Source organism: Chenopodium quinoa, unplaced genomic scaffold (assembly GCF_001683475.1).
Source record: "Chenopodium quinoa cultivar QQ74 unplaced genomic scaffold, ASM168347v1, whole genome shotgun sequence".
In the NCBI taxonomy this organism is placed as follows: Eukaryota; Viridiplantae; Streptophyta; class Magnoliopsida; order Caryophyllales; family Amaranthaceae; genus Chenopodium; species Chenopodium quinoa.
The window spans coordinates 169,409-176,272 of NW_018743742.1; the positions used below are offsets into that span (position 1 = coordinate 169,409).

Below are 6,864 nucleotides of genomic sequence, written 5' to 3' on the forward strand. Positions count from 1 at the left end.
AAACAAATACAACGGGTATAAGGTAAAGCGTTCTATATTATATCTCTTACAAATCGGTTATCTAAGAAAAGCGTTCTCTATAATTATAGAAAACGCTCATCCAAACCGTTCTCTATCTCGCGTTGCTTAATCCATGTTTTGTAGTAGTGTGTAGAAATGACTTTTTAATTAGAAACATATATTTCATTTTCTTTGAATATCAGGTTTCACAAAAGGTTTTTAAATCCAAGTCTCGAGATCGGGTTGTGGGCTTAGTTGGAGGAATAACTCTAAAGGATATGAATGGACCACAACCGAGCAGAGAAGTTCTTCAAACAGAGTTAAATGCGGCTAAAATACAAAATGAAGCTCTTACAAATCAGGTAGAACTTATTCAAGAAGAGAACACTGAACTTAAGAGTCGCATGGGTTTTGTTTTGGGTATTTTTGTCCCTTGGGAGAGTTACATCACAAAGATTGGTCCAGTTGAGCTGTACCTGCAAAAACAACGGAGACTCCGGGTGGTTGGAGCTCCGCCTCCGAAGATCAAGTTAGTAACTTGAAAGAGAATAAAGAGTACAAAAATTTAGGTGGGGATCTGTTTGAATTCCAAGCTCAGGTGTTTCTCTGATGAGAGAGAATGTAGGTGTAATAAATAATTCAATGTGTCCCCAAAATGGGGAAATATCTCCCTATTTATAGGGTCGTTGGAGAATGTGCCCCAATCTAGGTCACTTGACCTAGATTTTAGTGGGCTGCGCCGTTTTACGGCGCTGCTAGGGATTTAGGCCCTTGAAGGCCGCCATTTCAGAGGCTTATCTAAGGGGGCCACGTGTCAAGAGGATATTGGGCCACTTGGGCCCTCCTAAGCTCATCACGTGGCCTCCTCTCATTGGTCCACTTGTCTAGGGTATTTTTACCCTAAACATTTGCCCCTCATAGGGGTCACATGCATGTCACGTGGGGCCTATGACACGTGTCCACCTATCAGAGGTGAACAGTAACAACGGATAGTAAAATTCAAATTTCAAACGGGAATGCCCCTGTTTTCACCTTCTATAAATAGAAGTTTACCTCCCCCTTTTTCTCTCACTTCATTTTCATTTGACTTTCTAGAGAGAAAGAGAGATTTTTAGAGAGAGATTCTCTGCCTCCGTCCGCGTCAAAGTTTTTCGGATTTCCGTGTGCTAACGTTGCAACACCCGGTTCACCGTCTGTAGTTGTTTTCAGATTTATCAGAACTAAAGTAAGGTAACCGCCTGTACCATCTTTAGCTTTTCTCCTTTTCAACTTGTATATATTCTTTCTCCGCCTGTATACATAGTGTAGAAATAAAAATGAGTTCTCAATCCACACACTCGGCACTGCCTAGGACACTCAGCCGGTCCCCTGGAACGGCTGAGTCTAGAATAGGGGGTGCCTTTTCTGGACTGTGAGAATCGATGTGCTCATCTCTGGATTCCTCCCTCTCTATGTATGTGCAGGACACAATGGCCAGAATGAAACAGATGGCCAGAAGGTCTAGGAGCCGGCGCACTATGTCAGTGTCAGCCGATGAGGTTGTTCCGGATGGGGAACATGAGGATTTGGAGGAGAGCGGTTCTGAAGAGGCTCCCTCTACTTCCGGGAGCTCAGGCGTACGGGAGGAAGGAGGTGAGGAAGCCGCCACCTCTAATGGATCCGGCGGTGATGAGGTCGGCGAAGGGTCAAGGGCCGAATCTTCTGGCTCTGACCAGGATAACTTTGCGGCTGACTATCAGCAGCGGCCTTAAGTCGCTGACAACCCTAACCCTAAAAGGATTAGAAAGCTGCCGGGTGACATTGCCCTGTTAAAGAGCGGCTTTAGGGCTTTCAAAGAGAAGCACCCCTTTGGAAAGGGGTGGGATATTATCGTCCCGCGTGCTGACGCAGTAATGGCATGGGACGATGACATAGATAATGCAGACCATTACATTGTCTACTACGAGGCGGTCATAGAAGCCGGCCTTCGGTTCCCCCTCTATACCGGGATTAGGAAAATCCTGAAGGGGTATGATCTAGGAGTTTGGCAGCTCACCCCCAACTTATGGGTGAACATTTTGAGTTACATCACCGCCTGCGAGCTCCAGAACATAAGTCCCAGCTTCTCCGCCTTCGCTCATATGCATTACTTGAGCAAGGCACCAGGCGGTCATGGGGCATGGTACACTCTTTCCACCTTGCCCCAGTATTTGATGAGTTTGGATAAGGTGTCCAAATGGTCTGGGTGGAAAGATAAGTTTTATTTGATTTCCTCTCCACCTCTGAGACACAACCGGACACTGCGCTGGTACTACACGGAACCGGCTCTTCTGGGCAGGAAGTGCCCTCTCCCGGAGCTATCTAATAAGGCCCGGGAGCAAATAATGGAGCCGGGTTTCTTTGAAACCAATACTGAGCCCATGGGGGATGGGACTCATATTATAGTTCCCAAAAATTGGATCCCCCACCCGGACTACTTCAAGGACGAATGCTTCTTGTCCGCCTGTGGGTTAAGTCCCATGTTCCCCAAGGGTAGATCCACTTGCATCCGGAGTATTTGTGATTTTATTCTTTCATTACAAACTTTCCGTAATTTCTTCTAACTTTTATTCTATTCATGCAGCCGACGCCTTGAAGATGGTTGATCCGGCCAAAACTCCGGCTAAGTCGGCGGCGCTGCTGCGCAAGGAGGCTGCTATTGCAAGGAAAGCAGCCATTGAAGCGAAAGAGTCCAAGAAGGGCGGGGTAAGATCGCCTGTCTTAGTATTAATATATATATATTTTTTACTAAGGCAGTTTGCCGGCTGGGTATACTTAACTTTTTTTTTTTATTATTTTTTATTTTGTAGGACTCTGTAAAACGCGTGCCACGATCCTTCTCCAAGCTTTTCAAAAGGCAAGGAGATGATCTGGGACTCCGGCTGCGAAGGCCGCTAGAAAGGACCCTCCCCGGTCAACCTCTACTGCCCAAACCGGTCGTCCCACGACCAGTGGCAAATCCCCTGCTGCAATGAAAATTCTGAGCGAAGGCTCGGAGCGTTCGTAGCAGAAAGCGCCGGATGCCTCCACGGCATCGAAGGGTGGCCCGCCACCTAATGTTGCAGCCGGTGCGGCAACAACCGGGGGGGAAGAGACTCCTACGCCCCATCCGGATACCTAAGGTAAGGGAAAGATTGAAATACCTTGGCCACTTCATGAGAGTCAAGACTAAGGTAGACCCCTCCGGGGGTTCAGTCAGCAGCCGACAACGGATGAATGCCAACTATGCTGCTTCCTTCTCACAAAGTAATTCTACTTTTGGTGCAGATCTTACATCCGACGAGCCGGATCTTGCTGGTTTCGCAAAACGGATGGTGAGGACCCTCACCCGGTCAGAGAAGAATTCAATACCTTATCTGCAGGTAGTGGACTTCGACCGAATAATGGGCCAGTTGGCTGAGGTAAAGAATCCCACAACCCTGATATCTTTTCTTTATTTTAACTAAGTATATCATAATCCGGCTGTTCTTTTCCCGGGTAATGCTGAGAGTGGACGGACTCCGGGGCCCCTTTAGGCGGAAACAGGAAGAGGTAAATGACGTCAAACGGAGGGCCCTTGAAAACCTCAACTCTGTTGAATATGCTAATTATATGTGTGATTTAGAGATTAAAGCAGTAGAGTTGAAACAGGAGGAGCTGATCCGGAGCTTGACGGCTGCAAACAATGAGGCCACTAGCCGGGCTAATAACCTTGAGCAAAAACTGAAGGATGCTCAATCTGAACTCAAGGCATTAGAAGATGCTGACAAAGAAAATACCAAACTCTAGGCAGATGTCTCCCGACTGGGGGTCGAGATTGTCACTCTACGGAACAAGTAGTCGGACGAGATTGCTCAGGAGCAAAAGCGGCTGATGGAGGAAAATGAGCGGGACAATGCAGCCCGCCTAAAGATCACTTGGAGCCTCCTCTACCCAGATATAGACTTTGAAGTCTATAAACTTAGGTATGATTACGCACTGAGGTGTATGATGCCCAAGTGCTGGGTGAGGCTCCTCCGCGTCGCTTCCAAGACTGGGCTGCCGAGCAAGGGTATGAAGTGTAGGACAATGAGGAGCCGGCGGAGGTAGAGCAAAACGAAGGTAATCAGCCTCAAGTAGCTGATAACCAATCTGAAGCCCTCCCAACCGGCCACGACCAGTCGGAGCAGCAGCTTCCACCTCAGCCTTAGGCGAGCCTCCCCAAATTCAATGGCAGTATGTCAATTTCTTTCTTTTCCGGCTTGTATGCCGAGTAATGTTGCATTTTTACCAAATGTGGAGTTGGGTAACAATCATTTTCTTTTGCTTCTTCTCCGGATGTTATTCCGGCTAACAATTATTCTGGCCTTTGTGCCCTTTTTATGAAGTATTCCGACTTAGTCGGTTATTTATATATATTTGTGTTTGTTTGAATTTTTCAATTTGACCTTTGCGTATATTTGCAATTCTTTAATATTTTGCCTAACTTAAAAAAGCATGCGGAAATTCGCAATTCGGGTGCTCTTGCCCCTGGACGGCTGTGTGGTTGGTTTCATTTCAAATTGATTGATTGGCTTAAAAACACTTGATACTTGGAGAAGTATGAGGTGTTTTTAGGCCAATCAATCACAATGGTGATTGCCCCAAACCAAGTGCACAGCCGGCCATTAGAACGGGTGCTTCGAGTCTCTTACCCAGACGGTAATATTTCGTCTAGGATTATCACATAGCCATTACACAAAATCTTTTGCCCCAATTGGGAGAGAGAGTGCAACTTTGGAACAAATAATCTAAGTGGGAACTTCTGCCGGCAACCGACTAATGCCTCGGGGTATCCGGTATTCGGTAACTTAACCGTTTCTCGCAGATTATTCTGGTCAGACAGCTATGAGTTGACCAATTTGGTCGTTCAATTTTTGTCATCTGCATAGGTGTAATCCCCCGTAATTTTAAATATTTTATAAATGAAAATTTATTTTATTTATAATATTTATTTGTTATTTTTCATAATTTAATTTCAAAAGTTTCAAATTATTAATCCGGGTCGAAAATTATTTGAACAAATTATTTTATGCACCTTTATTCTACAATTTATGTCCAATCACACAAGCCTAACCCATTTGTTTACTTAATCGACCCATTATTTTTATGAGGCCCAATCTTCCTATTTACCCTACAATTCTCTCCTATAAATACCTCATAAATCCCCAAAAATTTCCCACACAAAAAGGTTAGTCTTATTTTCTTTCTCCTTAGTTTTATTAATTTGTATGATTATAATTATTGATTTATGGGTTTTGATTTTATTGTTTGAAATTAATTTAATTAGTATCAAGTTGTATTTTGATGATTAAACTTTATAATTTCAGATTTTATAAATGTCATAATTTTCAGATTTTGTAAATTTTATAACCTAGGGTTTTTAATTTTTGAAAATCATGATTTTAAGGTTTTTATGAACAATTGATTTAGGGCTTTTGTAGTAATGATGTTTTGAAATTATGGTGATTATAACTAATGATTAGTTTAACTTAATTCCATATTAATTTGAACATGTAAATTCATGTTTTAATTTTTTTAGATTTCCGTTCGTTAATATTAATCCCGTTTTAATCCCGATCAGGTTCTGAACTCATCCAATTTTTATGAAAAAGTAGTGTTTTTAATGTGGAAACAACGTTTTAAGAAAGAATCACTGCCTTTGGTAGTGTGCACCACCCTATCGTGGCCAAATTCAGCCTCTAAATATGATTTTAGGGCACTTTTTTATTTTAAAAAAGTTTTTTTATACTTAAAATATTATCCTTGAGTTTGATTGATAAAATTAATTATGTTTAAAGTTAATTAAGCATAAATATATGTTTTTATTGAAGTTTTAAGTGCTGGAAATAGTTTCTAAGTATTCTTTTTGATGTTATATAAAGAGGGTTTAATCACCCATTAAAAAGGGAGATTATTAGGGGTTTTAAAATAATTTTCAGATTTTTATTAAACTTTAAACTTGCTGTAATTTCATGTATAAGAGTGTATTTTAAGGTTTTTATGAAGAAAATTCAAAGAACTATATATAAGCCTTTAATTTTAACTAAAGGGAAGGTTTTAAAGTGTTGTTTGATTTGGATTTTGAAGGTTTTAAAGTAAGTTAGTATTGATGTAAATTTGATTGATTGGGTATTGATTGAGATGTTATTGTTTGGTTTAGGAGAGGAGTTTATTGAAGGTGATTTCTAGTTAGTAAAGTGGCATACCAACTCGTTTGCTCAAGGTACATACAAGTTACAAAACCTTTCTTGTAGGTGCATGTTTAAGGATGGATCGAGAACTTAGTATCATGTATAGGGATGACTGAGTTAGATTGTTTAGTTATACATTATGAATTTCATATGATGTGCACTATTTTATATTGCAAGTATTATTTGTGCTCTAATTATGCAAGGTGCGCTTAGAGGCAAAGGTATGTGATTAGTGTAAAGATTAATTTATTACTTATTCATGATTATGCAAATAGGATGAGTAAAGGAAGAATTCAAGTCTTATATGACGAGGTTAAGGTTTTGGGGTGCCTTATGCACTCAAGGTGTTTATACACCGAGGTAGTAAAGGAATAAATAATAAATGTTGTTTGTCACTAATAAATCCAGAATTGAAATTGGAAACTTGCCTTGTTTGATCGAATTGTGTTTGGAGTGTTTGTATTGTTATGCATATGAGTCATCACTAAGTCTAAACCTGTAAATCACGTAAAGTGTAAGATGGATGAGCAATAAAACTCTGGATTGGTGCACATCTGGAGTAATGACAATCAGGGGGTTGGGGTACATGGGGTATTAGCTGTGTACTTTTATCGAGGCCGTCTGATCTACGAGTCTCCTATTTCAAATATTTTTT

The 6,864-nt window shown here is 41.4% G+C and overlaps 1 long non-coding RNA gene across 2 annotated transcripts in view; it reads left to right on the forward strand.

Moving 5' to 3' along the window:
* Positions 1-6,435, forward strand: part of LOC110684704 — a 13,282-nt gene extending 6,847 nt beyond the window's left edge. For both annotated transcript variants that reach the window (XR_002503802.1, XR_002503803.1), the window contains exon 4: positions 6,179-6,435. This is a non-coding gene — a long non-coding RNA (uncharacterized LOC110684704). The remainder of the gene's footprint in view (positions 1-6,178) is intronic.
* Positions 6,436-6,864: the final 429 nt, after the last annotated feature.